Source organism: Gadus morhua, chromosome 16 (assembly GCF_902167405.1).
Source record: "Gadus morhua chromosome 16, gadMor3.0, whole genome shotgun sequence".
In the NCBI taxonomy this organism is placed as follows: Eukaryota; Metazoa; Chordata; class Actinopteri; order Gadiformes; family Gadidae; genus Gadus; species Gadus morhua.
This window is the reverse complement of record NC_044063.1, coordinates 24696907-24716432: the sequence shown is the minus strand read 5'-3', so window position 1 is coordinate 24716432 and position 19526 is coordinate 24696907. Positions and strand designations below refer to the sequence as shown.

The window sequence follows — 19526 nt, the reverse complement described above, 5'->3', positions numbered from 1 at the left end:
CTCCATAAATGCAAATAATGAATTATTAGCACTATAGATACTGATATAAGAATTTATCTAAACATTTATTTTGATCCCTACTGCACTCGCACACAGCAACCTGTGTCTTCAAACGTAGTACTAGTATAGAATTAAAAATAGGTGTTTATTCAATATTGATTAAGTGCTTTAAATGTTACTCATCAGTATTTCTCTTGTTTGCTAAATTAAAATAATGTCCATTGTAAAAAATATGTCGCTGTTATATGCAAGTTAGAGTTAGTTTGCATATCAATTTAGAAAAAGATATTAAATTGATGGAAGGTGGTTTCATTCTGTATTATTTATAGCGCCACCACTTTGAAGGACACAGAGAAAGTGATTTATAAACGGGGACAGATTGTGTACTTGTTTACAGCCAAGGGTGAAAGATATCGGAGCCATAAAAGATCTGCCCTGCACAAAATCCTTAGTCTATTGATGACACTACACACTTGCGCACACACATTCACCGATAAGTGAAGTCCGAATTTGCAAAGGCACTTCACGTAGTAGGCTACAGTTTCAACACAATACAGGACAAATGTGTAAAGGGAAAAATAATCAGTACTGATTTATATGATAGTACAATCCAGAAAATTAAAAAAAGATGTCAAAATGCAACAGTAAGAGAGGGAGAAGAGAAACATTGTGGTCATCAACATTGCAGAGTTGGTATTTGAATGTCAGCCCATTTATTTATTTAATAACAACCACATCAATATCAAATTACCGAAACAGACAATGAGGCAAAAAATCTCTAAACTCTACTTTGGGAAAAATTATCAATGGAAGATGTGGCAAAATGCCTTATTTAAAAAAATAATAGACTACTTATTTATTTTTTTAATAAAAAAAGACTACTGAGGCGTACTGTTCGGTTGCGTCGTCTCTACGTCAGCCATGATAAGGATTTTGTTGGTTGACTCCTTCTCCTCACTGATCGTCAGTGGCAGTCAGAGGAGACTGTATTAACCTTCCTGTGCTTAACGTAGGCTGACAAAGCCTGTGGACTCAACGTATACACATGTGTGTATGTGTGTGTGTATGTGTGTAAAAACACCCTCCCCCCCCCCCCACACACACACACACACACACATACAGAAGCACAACACATATACAAAAAATACAAGTAGTTGTCACTTTTCAACTAACATGAAATCATAACAATATGTTTCAAATATTTACTTCAAATATGTGTCGTTACAATCAGTCAACTGTAAAAGCAGCAAATAACATTTAAATAGATGACTTAAGTGTTCTTTATAACGGCTACAGCTTTAGGTTTATCATAATTCCTGGATCTTTTAGTCCTGGCTTGATCTAAAGCTTTGCTCAGAACAGCCCAACCTAGGGGTATGATGGGTCATGGGTTAGCTTAGCTTAGTTTACCTTAAATTTAACCCCCCACACACATTCATACAATTGCAGCAGAAATAGTCTGCAGTAAGCGTATTTTACTCAATGACACTTCCTCCTCATTTTGCTATCCCTGATTCCGTGCTTACCTACTCTTATTTATTCATTCATTTGTTAATTGTTCATTGGTTTTGTGTCACTGCCTTGATCGCTTGAGAAGGTGGCAGGTAGGCCTATAAGGCCAGGGAGAAGAGCCCAGTTGCCACCTCCATCTCGGCATAGCCGGGTATGTCAATGTACTTTGTGTATTAAAAAGTATTTTCTTTCTGTTAGTTCTGTTTGGGTGTCATGAAGTGTTCCTGAACATTCCAGTGGTTGTTTTGACTGAATTGAATAAGGTTTTAAATTGGAGGGGAAATTCTCTGCATAATACAAGAAATCTGTAGCTTGGAGCTAAAAGCACTTTTCCTGAGTGGTTGTTTGGTTGTTTTGAAGCGGGTGCTCACCGTAGTTAAAGCGAGTGCGGCGTGGGTTTGACAACGTTTGACAACACACCACACATCTTCTGCTATGGAACCCAATGTTACAGTTTTGCAAAAAAACATTTATGACATTCAAGACTGCTTGGATCCCATGTTTTGAAACTCGTGGGCGAAAGTTCTCCTGCTAATTCAGCGGTTTACCTGCTCTTTAAGGTCTTGGTAGCTGAGGTAAATATATATAAGAAACTATAAATAATATGGGAACATGGTGTGGCAAGGGCAACCATCCATGCATCCATTCCGAAATTGGAAAACATTGCGTTTGTTTAGTTGGTATATATAATGGTGTTTAAGACTCACTCTTTCAAACAATGAACATCACAACGGAACATGCACCTCCCAAAAGAAAAGTGCGCTTACCTTTTAGATATGCATCAAGCGGAGAGCTTTTCGCCATGTCAATCATGGCAGTGAAGCGAACCAAACTGGATCTTTGTAAGTAATCTAATTGTCCCATGACAGCAATACACAAAGAATAAGAATTTGAACACGGTGCAAAATACAAAAGCTGTTCTTCTTTGATCGACAGTTATTGTGTTGTGTCCTCCCCCAGCAGACAGGATTTTGTCTGCTTTCCCCCTGGATAAAGGATGAAGAGAATTCTCGACAAAATACAGTGAATAGCATCACTTATCCCGTTTTGAACGTTTGAGCGCCTGTGCAAGTAATGTGTATGACAATGTTCCATGTTACAAACAGTAAGTAGCTTCTGCTGTTTTCAATATCCTTAATTAATAACTCAAGTGACTGCTTGTGTTACCTTCAATCCCCTTGGAGGCTTTAATGAACCTCCAAAAACATCAATCTGTTGTTATTCAAAATACGAAAGTGCTCCAACTTTTGCTGCATTAACTGAATTATCATATCTAATACTAGTACCCGATGATGTTCATATTTTGTTCTGGAAAAAGGGATAAAGAAAAATCTTGTATCGTGTATTCAGAACTGAATGATTAAACAGCAATTATGTCATATGCATTGTGCTGTATGTATTATTTGTTTGAGACTGAGGTGGTTTAAAGTACGGATTGTGGAGATCTGACTTGTCTTGGAATGGCATATCGTAGGTGGTCTTAAAGGCTTGTGAAGTGACTCATTATTAGACCATCTCCTATCGACACAAAGGTAGGAATGAGAGTGTAACGATGAAGGGAAAAGGCCTCCATGCTAGCAGCTAATGAGCAAGCACTGTGTGTTTTCACTGTTCCAACAGGCTGCGAAGAAATACGTTTCGAGGATATTGGTTAGAACTTCAAAGATGAGTCTGGAATAGTTTTTGTGCGCCTGGTCTACTTTTGCATGCATGAGGAGAATAAAGATTGGCTAGTGGAAGAAAAATCTTCCTCCTGCTCTTTTATCTGATTATGTCTTTGCCACACTTGGAGGTGGACGGTGCCACGCTTTATTAACTCTCTATCCAAGGGGGGATTCAGGTCCGCGTAATCAGAAGTCAATGCTTGGTATTGAATAGATTTGTACCAAACCATCAACAAACTGTGGCTGAGTTCAATCTCCTTCAAACCACCAGTGTTTACGTCCAGTAGGACTTACGAACAAACTATGAACTGTAAAACTGTCCGCTATAACAAATTATTCTGCCAATTAAAGCTATACAGGGTATGAACTAAAGATGGTAGCTGGAATATCAGTGATTAATAGGAATGTAAACGTGATTAGCGTGCTATCCTAGAAGAACCAAACCCCAACACTATTGGGTGTGTAACTTCTTATTGGCTTAGAAACTAGTTGGTAGGATAACCCACAATGCATTTCAACAGTAGGACGACCCTCTTACCCAAAATGTTAAATTGTAATAATTACCATGGAGCACATTCTGCGCCACTACCAGGTTCAAATAAATCAGGCTTGGTTCAGTCATTTATTTACGGTCCAAGTGGGTGCAGAATACCACAAATCCGTTTCATGCATGTAATGAAAATCACCCTTATAGTAAACGATAGTCCACAATGCGCTCTGCGACAAACAAGACTCGGACGTGACCTCGCTGTAAGAGAGACAGCACCAAACACCGTCGGCATACATATCCTGCTTTTTCATGACGCTCACCTCCCCCAGCGGAGTCTGTTCCTCAGTCTGAGCCGCCCCGCCCCCTGTCTGCAGCCAACGCCAAGCTTTAATGTCCCTCATGCTGTGGGGCCGCTGGAGCGAGGTGTGATCCGAAAAGAGAGTAAATGAGCTCCCCAGGGGGTAGTAACGTAGGGTGTCGACCACCCACTTGATATCCAGATACTCTTTCTCCCGCTGTACCGTACCTCCCCTCCCGTTTGACAGCTTGCGGCTGAGGAACAGCACCCATGACCTCGACCTTCTGGGACAAAACAGCCCCCGGTTCCTGTTCAATGCGTCGGCCTGCAAGGCAAAGGGTAGCTTGAGGTCAGGAGGTGCGTAAGTTACCCTCCCCTAACTTCTGGGATGGCCGCAGGATTAACGACTGACATTCACAGAAGGATGCACACCACCAAATATACAGCCGCTTGAATGTGCATCCACTTGAATGTACATTGGCGGTGTCCATCCGAAGTAAGGCCCAGCCTGTCCACGAGCCCCTGCTTAACCGTCACGTAGGTCCCCTGAACTTCCGCCGGCAGCCTAATAGTGGTGGTTAAAGATACCATGGCTTGAAAATTTCACTTTCTGAGGTTTTCTAACATTAATATGAGTTCCCCTAGCCTACCTATGCACCCCCAATAGCTAGAAATTTCGTTGATTATAAAACGGGCATTAGGCATTCTGCTCCGCCTTTGAAAAAACGAAGCTCAGACGCGCCGTTTTGGAATTTTCCCCGTATGTCGTCATAAGGGGAGATGCCACCTCCCCTTTCTCTGCCTTGCCAGCCCAGAGAATTTGGCCCGCCAATGAGATACAACGTTGCAAGCGCCACATGTGTGTATGTGTGTGTGTGTGTGTGTGTGTGTGTGTGTGTGTGTGTGTGTGTGTGTGTGTGTGTGTGTGTGTGTGTGATTACACACACACTCGTCCTGGGAGCGCAATTTGCACCCATGGAAGTTCTGCAAGGCCTATGGTTGATGGGCGGTGCTCGCTCCTCTGCATGCTGCCCAGAAATCTCCAGGAACGACTGGGTCTGGGGCCTGATTAGTAAACTGTGCTGTGCAGAGAAATGCTCCCAGACACATGCGTATTCAGGTTTCCATGCAGAATTCCAGATGGAAATATAACCATGTGTTGAGAATATGTGTAAATCTACTCACTCTGAGTCCAGACAATACGTTGGAAGTCATTGTGATATAGTGACACCGTAAGTATAAGGCATAGAGTGGTAGTGCACGTGAAAAGACATCCAACTATCTAATTGAACTCTATAGGAAGGAGCATCTATGAGACATATTTATGAACAGGCACTGCATAAGTAATGATGAAAGGTACTTTTGGAGTAGACAGACTGAATGGGAATAACAGTGATAAACCAGTGTTAAGGATAAACCAGTCCATCCTTAGTAGTGTGGTTCCCAGGGTTTAGGATGGCATCCTACAACGATTTTTCTTCAAATATGGGAATAAAGAGGCTGTCACGTTAAGCTTGTTTACTTACGAATAATCTCATGACAATTTGTAAGTAAAAACAGAAAACCCCTGATCTCTGTTTGAACATCTTGGAAAATCTCAGCCTATAAAGATGACCAATTTTCTTTCTGAACAATCTTTGCAGAAGACACCCACGTAGAGTTCTATGTGGCTTGTGGCCCTTGGTGTCCCTGGGCCAGGACAAGCCCCTCCTGCATGTCCACGATCCGGTGTGACGCTTGGGTCAAGGGGGTCCCGTCTGGCCTTTCCTGTTGAAAGCTTTTCGTCCCAGTTACTGCCACAGTCGCATATTCCACACATCCACCAGGTTCAGACGAAGATGTCAGGCTTGATTCAATAATGCCTTTAATTGTCCGAGTGGGTATTGAGTACCGCAGACCTCTTCCATGCATATCATTTAATTACAGTTCAAACAGTGATCGATTGCATGCTCTGCGACTGACAGGACTCGGAGCCGACCTCACTGTAAGTGGGGAAGCACAGAATACCATCTGCTTACATATCCTGCCTCGCATTATGCTCAACGTGTTGCTCCCCGATTGGGCCACCACGCCCCCCTGTCTGCAGCTGACGGCAAGCCACGGCCACTTCCCGCCACAAACCACTACAGCCTGCGTATGCTTGTGTGTTTGTGCGCGTGTTTTGAAAAGGGAGGATCAGGTGGAGCTGTGTATTGATTGATCCTTAAGGATTTAGAATGTAATGTTTGGGATTGTAATGTCTTGGCCTATTGCCTGGAAATGCAAACACAGTAAGATGTTAACAAGTTGCTCACAAACAAGTGCAAAAATATCCTTCTTTACGTTAATTCTATCTTTTTTAAATTAATCTACAGAATTTCACTCCCGCTAGATCGTACTTGTCTTTCCCATGATGGTTTCCTTGGAAACGAGTGTTCTATGAAGTTGAGTGGCGTGTAGCCTACTAAATGGGCCGATGCAGACTTACTACAACAAGCCTCTAACGCTCCATCCTCTATGAAATTAAATGATTGATCTTCCATCTGTTCTCAATTTCTTATCCCATTAAGTTCGACGGATGCATGAAACCTAAATAATGCATGCAACAGTCAATTATCTGTTTGTTGCAATTGCCAAGTGATTTGCCTGCTCATCCCTGTTAGGCCTAAAAAAAAAAAAGTTTGGTTCCTGTTGGTTGTCAGTTGAGGTCATGGGTAGGTAGGGAATTTATTTTATTTTTTTATTTTATTTTTTCCAGCGGCAGCGAATGATAGGTAGGTTGTTTTCATTTAAAAACGAGAAAATTCGCTCATCCTTGTACAGAATGAAGAGGTGCTGTACCAAAACGTAATTATAGAGGTGCTGTACCAAAACGTAATTACATAAAAAAAAGATTTTTTTTTTTTTTTTTTTTTTTTTTTATAAAACTCATAAAATAATTTGGGTCGCACATAAATTCACAGGGTCGGTCGGAAACCGGAACCAAACAAAAAAATTTTTTAGGCCTTATTAGCAGTCACAAAGATCATTCAGGGTTTAAGATGTCAAGTCGACCTGATTTGCTAACGCAAATTGGTGACGCACCAATATTTCAGCAAATTAGCTTCTTTCTTACTCAGTTTCTCAAAGACTCTAACTTGTACTATAGTTGTATTATCTCCCGAGGGTGAAATGCAACATCGTCTCAGGCATGGCTTGTGAACCTTTCGCAGCACCGAGGAAGAGTCCCCCGCCAGTTGCTGGCTGTTTTGAAAACACCTGGACTTTACGGTCCCGGAAGGGGAAAGCGTGCATTTAAATCATTATTTACTAAGATCTTCCACAGCAGGTGTTAGAACAAGGTATCATTCAAATGAACTCTTCTACTTCTACCCATCTTTCACCGCAGACCACTCCCACAAACACATCATGAACAAACAAACCTGTAGTTGGTATCGATAACTTTGTATGTGTTTTTTGAATGTATGCTGTGGAAGTCACTAGGGAATCACAATTCTGCTGTCCACTTTATACGGCCATCAGGGCCCTGTTGAAGAGGAATGCCATGCCAATGTTGCACACAGAAAGATAAACTTAACTTTGGCCTTTGAAAGTTAAAAGCAAAGGAAACAAACATCAGACAGAGGACTTTTGACTATTTGCTATTAATGTTGCATTAATTATTTTTTATTTGTTTTGTGCATCAAACAATGATAACCGATGAGAGAACCATTCGAGTATATAAAATTCATCAAATAAGATGGACTTGAGTTTGGACACTTTTCTTATTTAGGTATTTTTGGGTTTCCACACAGCAAAAATCACAGTGTACATTGTACTCTATGGGTGTACATTTAACACTCATTTTTGGGTATATATAGGTCCAAGAGTTCAGTGTTCACTGAACACTGTTAGAAGAGCAAAATATGTACTCCAAATTTAGAGTTACATTTGAACACTTTGAGAGTGCAAATGTACTCTATTAGTGGTACTTTTGGGCACTCATTCAGTGCTTCCTTACACCTGCAGTGTAAACCTGGAACCCCAGAGAGAGAAAATATGTACTCCAAGTCAGTGCTTTGTAGCACTTCGCAGAGCTGATTATTTAATACTTCTAGAGTGAGAATGTACTCTGACTGGTGTACAGCCAACACCTTTGAGGTGAATTATCAACACTTCATGAATAGTCTACACATTAGATTCTTGAAAACATTATATTTGTATTGATGCTGCTGTTGTTACAGTGCATACATATATAATATAGTTAACATTATAGTTAAACTTTAATTATTTTACATCAAGAACCATATTTAGTTTTACATTTATATGATGTAACAAACAACTTGAAAATAAATAAATGTGTCCCTGTCAACCAATTAAAGGGGAATTCCGGTGTAAAACGGATTTGGGATATGTTTTGTATGATAATGAGTTGAAACGTTCGTTTTGGAGCACAAAAAAACGCATATAGACGCTTTCTTCAGTTGGCTGTTTTTAGCCGATTCTATCAAAACGCTATAAAATTGAAACAATGGGGGCAGTGGTTATGGTAAAAACTAAATTGCTATTTTAAACCATTTAAAAGGCTAGAAGTAGCCCGACACTTCTTTGGTAGTTCAATAAGGGTATTAACATATAAAACGAGGCAATGAGAACTTTGTAAGTGTACAGATTGTTTATTAAAAAGTACATTTTATACACACAATACCATCAGTAGATCACCCGTCGACGCCATTGTTTTCAAGACTCGATAAGTAGATTGACAAACACAGAGATTGTGACATCCATCAGCAACACACAAGCTCTGGCGGCATGCCATGGGACCTTTAAAAATACCTTTTAAAATAAAAATTATCAGGATACAGTTACCCTGTGAAACTTCACTACACGATCCACAGCTTCCCGGATACTGATTTTGACAGCTCCCTTCTTTCCACTTGGAGGTGGTGGCAGGAGGTAGACCAGCAGGAGAAGTGAGGCCATGTCACTATCCCAACCTGAAAAGGGAGAGCACATACTTTGAGCATGAAATACACCTGATGAAAGCACGTGACACAACATAAAAGGTTCAAAAAGTTCTTGTCAATAAATAGTCAGCATCTAAAAAGGTGGCCAAATACAAACAGGTTATTATCATAGGACCCTTTTTTTTTTAAAAAAAAAGGGTCCTATGTTCCCCAGTCTCATACAAAGAGGGGAACATAGGACCCGGGGAACATAGGACCCGGGGAACATAGACACGCTCCCACTAAATTAAAGCCACGTGCCTCGTTAGCATTAGCTAAAAATGGTAACGAGGCGTTAGCTAAATTGAAGACATGTGCCTCATTAGCATTGGCCATTAAGTTTGACGTTAGCTAAAATCGTTAGCATTTATAAGTTGGTTATCAGATCTAAAAGACGAAGAAATGCTGAATATTCTGCATTCAGGGTTTCTGCAGGTTTGAACAAGTTAAATTTAAGACTTTAATACCTTCTGAAGACCCATTATGAATACAATTGCTGACCTATATGAAGGACACACGCACAACTAACTATGAAACATAGAAACCCTGTGCATTATTCACTTGGTACTTTTCTTGTACCTGTTTACATTCCCGTGAAGTTCAAAAATGTCTTCGCTCACTCTGAGCAATCCCTTGGCGATATTGATTCGATCCTCTCTAGTCAACCGTCTCTGCCGAAACAGTTTGCCGCGTAGTGTGGAAGAGGACAAACGGTCACATGTCTCTAGATTCAACCAATGAGGAGGCGCAGCGAGCCAATGACGAATCGAAACCTAAGCCGACGTGCGGCCGTCAATCAACCGTTGGACACTCAGGGAGTCCATCATCCTAAAATAAACACTTAAATTACTCTACACAGAGCCGGATTAACCCAAATGCAAACTAGGCACGTGCCTAGGGCCTGATTGGCGGGGGGGGCCCAGACAGAAGTACAAAAAAAAAAAAAAAAAAATGAAATAGCCAATACAAATGTCCTACCTACTATTTATTTCAGTGATGATATATCAATATATATTAATTAACTAAAAATAGTGACGTTGTTTCCGAGGGGAGGTCAGCGGGTCAAGACTAAGCGGAACAATAAAGCTAGCAGGCAGGTCGTTTCTTGAGTAGGCTAACATTCAAGATGCTTTCGGGTGCGGCAAAACGTAAAAAGAAAAAAAATGAAGAGGAACAAAAGAAGAAACAGCAGGGGGCTTTACAGAAGTTTCTGTCGGGCAGCCGTCCGACAGCTGTGAACCTGCTCGTGTCAGTAGAGCCAGAGGCCGAGCCAGGCCCGCAGCCAGAGGCCGAGCCAGGCCCGGAGCCAGGCCCGGAGACGCGGCCCGAAGACGCGGCCCGAAGACGCGGCGGAAGACGCTGTGGCGCCGTCAACATCAGCGCCGTCACAAAATGACAAAATGATGGAAGAACAGCAGCCGGCCAGAAAAAGTGAGCCCAATATCATTTTGACGGAGCCTCTAGACCCGGTAAGGGTATTGACAAGCTATCCATCTGATCCTGCAAAGTGGGACCAAATTGACGACAGGATGCGTGAGTACTTTGCACGATTCCATCGCTGTCAAAATATTGGAGATTTCTCTGCATCAAAGAGGAAATATGGAGACATTAACCGAAGCTTAACTAAGGAACATTTCTTTAGAAAAAAGCTAAATGGAGAAACCCTGTCAAGAAAATGGTTAGTGTACTCACCGTCTACTGGTAGCCTAATGTATTCTGTTACTGCTGCAAGTTGTTCAGTATAAGAGACAATCAATTTGTCACTGGATTTAATGACTGGAAAAACTGTGCTAATCGCTTGCATGAACATGAGAATTGTATGGATCATCGCACTGCTGTGCTAAGTCTATCATCACTTGGAAATAAAAATGCACGCATAGATTCAAACATAGTACAGCAACAGGATTCTGAGAGGGCATACTGGTTCAACATTTTGAAACGTATAGTGGCAACTATTCAGTTTCTTTCTTCGCGAGGACTGCCCTTCCGTGGGGACGATGAGTTAGTAGGATCACCCCACAATGGGAACTTTTTGGGATGCTTGGAGTTAATTAGTCGCTTTGATCTACTACTGTCAGAACATCTAGCCAGATACGGAAACAAGGGCACGCTATGTGAAATATGAATTAACTTTTATTAGTAACTTTGGCAAGTGTTAGGGTTAGGTTAGGTTATCGATGGAGGGGGGCCCAAAAAATACAGTCTGCCTAGTGTAGTCCCTTTATTTAATCCGGCTCTGACTCTACACCAGCATTAACATAGAGACAACACCCAAGAGTGTTTCTGGTACACCCCAAAAAATGTACTTAGTGCCTATTCAACACCAAAGTGTATAAAATCTACTCTGGTCATGAATACTCTGGGATTTTAACACTTTGGCATTTGGATTAATAGACGTCCAAGGCTTCATCCAGGACATTGGATTAAATAGGAGCTGTGGGCTTTAAGTCATTTGGATATTTCTTTCATTTTTCCCTGCCTACATACGTTGTTACTGGAACTGTATTGTTTAGTTATTATTATATGTTATTATACATTAGAACCATAGTGTTTGAGTTTAGATGCATCGTGGTAGAGGTCCCAGGTGTAAGAGTATTCCAGCTTGACCTTCTTTGCCTCTTAACTTGTACTCCACTATGTCAAAATGGCCACCTCTTTGACTGACAGAAACATGTGGACTGATGAAGCATGAACAATCTTTTTTGTTTATAAATCTGAAGATCTTCAGTCCAGAGCATCGTGTCCACTTACTAGCCTACACTGTATCCATATAACGTCTAAGACAGATGCATTAACATGCATCTCAACAGATCTTTCTCCGGCCACTTGCAATCACACTTTGCCTCCTCGCTCAACATGCAAATAAGCCAACCGCATTTTCACATTATTGCCTCTGTACTTTTATTGGAAGCCTTTCAGGCAAGCGGATACATTCACACTTGACTGGCAATGTGCTAATGTGCGTCCTTGAGTACTTCCAAATGTGTTTTTTGAAGATTTGATTTTAATGCATGTTTCAGGCACTCACACCTGTCTGCTGTCTGACTCATTCACGAGAGCTGCATTTTAATGCTGGGCATATGAACAGGGCCTTGCTCGTCTGGGGGCCAGCACACATACACTATTTCACCTGAAATAGAGCTCATCAGTTGTGTGTAGATCTCACACCGAAGGATCCAATTGCAGGATCTGACAATAAATCACTAACTCACGGCTCAAGGATTTTGTTGCAGATGACTCACAAGCGCAGAGTTTACGAGGAAAACAATGTGCAGCTTTGCAGATTGTTAGGTAATCTCGTCTGAATCTGAATTGGCAGATGAAAATTATAGCTATTATACTTATTCTCATTCTGCTTTTTAATTTGCCAATTTAGTTACCTGTACTATCCTATTTAGCATGCAGATTGCCCGTTTCAAACCCATAATTATAGCCGACGTTTAAGTCAAGAAGAAAGAAACGGCACATGCTATGATTTATCCATCACGATATGGACGTCGTGGACACATTGACTTTGTCTAAAGAAGAGAGTGTGAGTGGGATTGGGTTGCTGAGGATCCATGGCTCCCTGGCTTCGTTTGTTTCACACACCAAAGGGTCGACCACCAGGTGGCCAAAGCCAATGATCCAAACCCCCCCCTCCGCCTAAACTGTTTTGACACTTATAGTTGTGTTACCTGTGTTGCGTTATCACTAAATTGGGCCTGAGGAGAAAAAGTGCAACGTCGTTGCAAACTAGCTGGCTATGCCTCGGTTAGTTGACTTCTATTGGCCTAATGGATGGCCTTAAAGAAAAAAGCTTTTGTTGTAATTGTTGTATGCCTGAGTGCCACTGTGATGAAGAGTACTCACTACAAGGACTAAAACAATTCTTTGCTGTTTTTTCAAAATTAGATGTAAAGGAAGGGGGTGGAAAGAATAAGAAAAAACTTCCGCCTGAACAGACAAAGGTAATGGAAGGGGTAAGGTTGCACGGAGTGTGTTATTAACAAAGTGAAAGAACGGTGCAAGATTACTTTCTCCGATTTACACCTGTGTCCCCGAGTACATGTGATTACTGAGGTGTCCAATTTAAAATAGAATAGTTTGTTTTGTAGCCCACTCTGGTAAAAGATATGGGATGGTCTTCGCATCTCATCTCAACGAATAGAAAGGATTTGAAAGACACTATACAAACGGGGTTTAGACCTGAATCTGACAAATTCTGTTCTTAAAGGATTTGCATTACAATTGATTTAATGAATTCAATGAGTGTGTCTGCTATGACAGGCTCAATATTATGTTCTACACTATAACAACATAGAATTGTTATTCACATGAAGGTAATAATGTTTAGTCTAGTTAACATTTTCATTGAAAAAAAATAAATAAATATCGGATTCTCATCAAAGTGGTTCCTCCCCGACCGAGGATGCATGGGAGACAAACGAGACAACACGTTACTTTGTCACTGAAATCTAGTCTCAAACTCTCCAGCCCATACTAAAACAAGCGGCGACAAAGGCCCGAAACATGAACAGGACGCTAGTAGAACTTGCTTTATTCCTAGTTCTAAACAATACGAATCAAAGCTATCACAGCTGATCTAATGCTTCAATATAGTCGTTCAGTCACAGCTGATCTAATGCTTCAATATAGTCGTTCAGTCACAGCCTTCAACACATTGCATACCAGTGCATTCAAATCAGCACATGTCTTACCAACCTCTAGTTTGGTATTTGGATTCACACACAAACACTAGTTGTAATGCAATGCTTGCATTAGTTAAGTAAATAAGTATCTTTTGAATGAGTAATTGCATTTCACCCGACACATCACTCCATACATTATTTCATATGAGTAGTCTTATGCCCCGTTTACACCATCCCGCTAATGGCCGCTAATGGCCGATGGACCACCGATGTGGAAGTCGGGGTGATTGGGGTGACATCGGGCTAAAAATGTATGATCGGGTCAATTTATCGGGGTAGCATTTACACATACCCGATGTTATAACGATAACGTAACGATTTATGCCAGGGAAGACACCTGAAGTGCGTTTGGCATCATTTGACGTCATTTGGCGTCATTTCGGGAGAAGGCCAAGGGGAGACTGGTTTAGACTGATATTTATTTATATATTTATTTATATTACAATAGCGATTTTATAATAATAGAACACGTCCTAGATGTCCTAAAAGTAGGACATCCATCCATCACCCCCTATTTATACCCAAGTGACAGATTGAGGGTCTTCCTTAACACAATCTGGTCACAATCGTTATTTGTCGTGAGAGTATTGGTATAATTCGGCCTGCAATCTGTATGTGTCGGGTTACATTGGCTTACATCGGGTCTAATTCGGGTAAAAAATAAATAGCGTGACTCTATCGGGTGTAATTCGTGTGCATTCGTGTAATAAACGTGCTATTCCGTATGTCTTCCCTACAGACGTCGGGTGTCTCTCGGGGGTCTTTCATGTGTTGAGGTTGCCGATATAAAGACGATAAAACACGATAAAGCGCGGAAGATTAACGAATATAGCCGATGTAGGCTACCCCAGGAAAATTCCCGAACGACTTGCGATGTCTTACGTTATACTCCCGTTCTATTCCCGATCATAGCTGATTAGCCCATAGCAACACCTGGTAACCGATTCTACCCCGATAGACCCAAAATTAACAAACATGTTTGTTCTTTGCCGATGTTGCCCGATGTTACCCGATCATTGAGCTTTTCTTCCCGTTGTCTAACGATGTTCCCCGGAAGAGTAACAGTGTTTCCCAATGCAACCACGCTATTTGCCGATGTTATAACGATAGCTGCTGATTTAGCCATCGGGCACCATCGGGGCCCACTATCGGGTAGGTGTAAACAGGGCATTACATTAAACATTTCAACATGGTTACCTTGTGTGTGTACCTTGGGTGTGAAGGAGTGAATTAAGGGTGAGGCAGTGGTACTGGTTGGTTGGAACATTGCAATACCTAAGCTTGCTGAGACATTTGGTGAGACACATCTACTGAAATAATTCCATCAAGGAGATGTCACAGAAATAACACCTTTGTCAGTGCCATTGGATTGGGATTGTTTCTGTGTGAAGAAACGAGACAGAGGTGATGCTAAAATGTGTGAGTGACGGTGAAAAGTAAAAAATGCTCCCAGCAGCACAGTGTGACACTTGAGAGAGAGAGAACAGGGTGTTTCAAACGATGAATTTATTACTGTAGTCTTTGTCATTACATGTGCGTGTGTGTGTGGGGGGGAATTCATATCATGTGTATCATCATTGGGAGGATATTGGTCTCGGTCTCTTTGTGTTTCTATATGTATGTAGCAACCTTAGGAATAATTACCAGGATGTATGTGACTTAAAAGGGCGTTGCATGCAGAGGTGTGTAAGGATTAGGCAGTCACCTGTGTGTTTGCCACATTTATTAATACAGGTGTGTGTGTGTGTGTGTGTGTGTGTGTGTGTGTGTGTGTGTGTGTGTGTGTGTGTGTGTGTGTGTGTGTGTGCGCGCGTGTGTGTGTGTGTGTGTGTGTGTGTGTGTGTGTGTGTGTGTGTGTGTGTGTGTGTGTGTGTGTGTGTGTGTGTGTGTGTGTGTGTGCACGTGTTAAAGCAGTGGCGAACAGGAGATGGATAGTGACAGAACACATCTGTGAATGTGTCTTTGCATGTGAGAACAAAAATAGGTGAGAAAAGGGTGTGTGTGGTGGGGGGAGAGGAGGTGTGAATGGGATTATTGGCAGTGTAACCCATACTGTATGTCAAGGGAGGACAAGGGACCGCGTATGATCACAAAACAACATATTCCTCAAACACAAATTACCATTCCAGCCTGATCTATGATCAATCATAGACGCAAAGTACGGTAGATATGTATTATATTTATATATATACAAACGTAGCTGAATCAATGCTAAATCTTTATCCAATGTGTAAATGCATGATAATCTCTCATTGTATTTACCGTATAGTTTTCTGTTTTTTACGTTTTACAAATTTCAAATGTTTAACTAAATGATTGAAATTGTATGATGTAAAATGGGAGTAAAGATATGAATTTCAAAAGGTAAATAACTGACTGAGTGCGATGTCTGCTGGTGGATGCTCTCTGGCGCCCATCGACTAACACTTTAGTCCTCCTGAATACAACGGTTCCCTTCTGCGTTGACACGTTACTGACAAAGTCAGAGAGAGTGAGAGAGAGAGAGCGAGAGTGAGAGAGAAGTGGCAGCAAGTAAAATAGAAATAAGGGGACCACTAAAGGGTCATTAAATTGGATTGAGGGGCCGCAGCTACAGAGCCCGTACAGAAGTGCACAGCAGTACTATCCAACTCCCACACACCTCCCCGAACCTACGCAATCCATTCATGAAGAACCATGGGGGTTATGGCGAAAAAATATGGTTGACGAAAAAGCCAGGTATGGAACGAGCAACTTGAGAAAAACTTAAAGAGATGAATTAAAAGGTAAAGAACACCAGAAGAAACCAGAGCCCCTATAGCCTTTAATGAGGAGCAGGGAATCCTATTAGGGAGATAAGATGGACGCCCCTCTCATAAAACTGCTATTCACTGGCCTCCCTGCAGACCTCTTTATGAGCAGCCATCGTATTATTAACGAGGCCTAGCAGGGAGGGAAGTGGCCCGCCGCGGGTGGGGATCACCGTCGGGGGTGGGCTGTTTGGCCGGGGTTCAGGGAGGAGGGCTTATAACACTGGGGTGGGGTGGGGGGGCCGCCCCGACAGCTAGCTGGCTACTCTCTTGCTTTTACCTTAATATCCAGAAAAGAGCCGTAGACATTTATACGCCTTAACCGCTCACACTAAAGCCCTGGACCTCCTCGTTTACCATCCTGGGAGACAGAGGTGTGTGGTGAACGGGCTCCTATATCCAATTGGACCCCAATAAACTGAGGTAGTGGCAATTCATCCCTCGAAACGTCCCCCATCCCTCCCTCAACACGCAAGGGTAGAAGAATGTGTTGCAAACTGCTCAAACAAAAGCAAACAGCTACCAGTCATGTCGATATATGTGCCAAAACTAATCATGCAAGGAATTTATGATCAATTGTGAATAATATAGTCTCAATGCCTCTACAATAGTATAATTATTACTACACACGTTATTATTAACAAAATCAACAATATATATTTATACATATATTGCGTGTTGTCAGCTACTGGCCATGCATACAATTCACAAGAAATAAACCGTCTATAGGTAATGATGGCAGGCCGTGCCCGTCCAGGCTGTCCCTCATCAAGGGAATATCCTAATTGTGCCGGGGGGCTAAGGAATATCCATGAGAAAGGGTCTGGTTCTACGCTATCGTACATGTTGGGAGATGGTATTAATGTACAGTAGATTCGGTATACATTATATGAACTAATGAGGATGGGCCACAACACAATCCACTCCCGAGTAGCTAAGACCACCATCTTACCTACAGAAGTGATTACAGATAGCTGGGGGGCAAGAGGAATGGGGGCATTGCCTACATTTCTACAGATCTGCCAAGGGTCCTATGGGATGAGAGGGGGTTGGCGGCATGAAAGTGGGGCAAGAGATACGCAGGAAAGGCTGTCGATGTGTCTGCAATCGAGTCAGCATTAACCCAAATCTCTAGTGAATATTTGCAGAATCTTGTCCGATCAATGCCACAAAGTATTCAGGATGTGCTGGAGGCAAATAGGCATTGGTAACCAATACCTTTGTACCGCATGAAGTGGCCACGGAGCGCATACCTTTCGATCCTGACCGCCACAAGAAAACATGGACTCTTATTCTCTCCCTACCCCGTTCTCTCTCCCCACCTCATTCTCTCTCCCGCTCTCTCTCTCATACTCTCTTGAGGATTGCCCTTTACAAACAATGTCGCAATATTGCCAAAGGAAATCAATGCATGTAAACAATGAACCATTGTAGAGATAAGCAATTAAAGAATACAAACGTCTCCCTCCCTCTCTCTCTCTCTCTCTCTCTCTCTCTCTCTCTCTCTCTCTCTCTCTCTCTCTCTCTCTCTCCCTCTTTCTAAGGTGTTTCTCTTTGTCTCTTTGTTCATTTTAGCCCCTTAATCTTTAAACGGTTGCATAATTTTGTTTGCTTTTCTGTCGCCTGCCCAAAATTACCCTGTTTTGTTTAATTGTCTTTGTGTCAAGATAATGATATTGCCCTCTGTGATTAAATTGGTCCATCATTTCATCCGATCCTCTGTGCAGATATATGCTTGAGGGCTGTCCACTCTCATTGCAATCTTGTTTACGCCTCAGAAATTAAACTGGAGACAAGAGTTTCTGAAGGGTGAGGAAAAATGTCAGCTTATGGATATGCCGAAGCTTGAAAGGGAACCTTTTTAAATGGAGATACTTGCCATTCAATCCTTTTCTTCCTGGTCAGATGTCACCTGTTAATGTCGCCTTGGAATACCAAATTGTGAGATGAAGGCAGGAAGAAAGAACGGAGAATGGATCTAGCTGCAAATCACAGAAAGATGTGGAAGGAGGCAACACAGAGGAAAATATAAGTTCCATCAATGCCTTTCAGCAAGCTGTCGTCGCCATATTTCTTGAAAAAATATAGAAAAATTACAGCTGAGGGCAACAAAAGCTGCCATGGCAGCAGGCAGGGCTACATTTGATATTTTGTGTGTGATCAATGTATACGGTAATACCTACTCTCACTCAGTCCAAAACCCTGTCTCCCTCAGCTCCTCGCCACACGCCGTTTCCCTGACCATTATCTCAGTGGGAGTCCCACGGAACGACGTTGGACAGGGCTCGACAGGATTAGGAGGCGAAACGCGCGCTGGGGGGAATTCTCGGGTAGTTGCGACAACCTCCGCTCTCTGTCCGCCTCATTGAACTAGTGTCTGAGGAGCGTGGTGTGTTTAAACATAGCATCCATCTTTGTTTCTCCACTGGCTACATGGCAGTGATAACAGTTTAGAAAGCTACTGCGCTGTGTTTCTGCTGTTGATGAAGGGCGTTAGATCATGCAGCTGACGTTACATTTGACCGGGTGTGAGTTCAATGCTGTGGATTTAATAATACTAATTATAAATCAGTCTTCTATAGCGCATTTCTAGGACCTTAGGATTTAATTTGGCTTTGAAGATTTACTTTTTATCTTCTTTTATGAATGTACTTTAGCCAACAGCCTTGCCTTAGTATTTTTACAGGAGTAATCATGAAAAGAAACCATACAAATTGGACTAGAAAAAAAAATAAGGGAGAGAATGTGTGTAATAATTGGGAAATAGCATGCAGACGAAGCAAACAAAGCATCTAATTTACCTAAATGAAATTTGCTAACATGTTTATTCGTCTTGGCCGTAATCATATTGTTCCAGTTAGACTTGCCTTTCGGCATAAACACAAAATTTGTCTCTCTAAATAAATACAAAGCTGTCCCAAGAACAGCTCTTCAGACTATTATAATCTTTCTTTTCAAATGGCAAATCAAGGGACAGTTTCAGCCTATCTTAGACTGGCACATGTGGTTAGAAATGCTCAAAACAATGACATATTAATAAATATGATCCAAATTAAAACAAATACACCTCTTTTACTCTTCTAAAATACACTCAAAGATGAATGATAAATCGAAGTAG

At 41.7% G+C, this 19526-nt stretch overlaps 1 long non-coding RNA gene across 1 annotated transcript; it reads right to left on the bottom strand.

Moving 5' to 3' along the window:
- Positions 1–8578: 8578 nt before the first annotated feature.
- LOC115561488 (uncharacterized) lies at positions 8579–9779 on the bottom strand. The gene is made up of 2 exons (XR_003979925.1): positions 9508–9779; positions 8579–8919 (listed from the first exon to the last, which is right to left on the bottom strand). It is a non-coding gene; the product is annotated as an uncharacterized LOC115561488 (long non-coding RNA).
- Positions 9780–19526: the final 9747 nt, after the last annotated feature.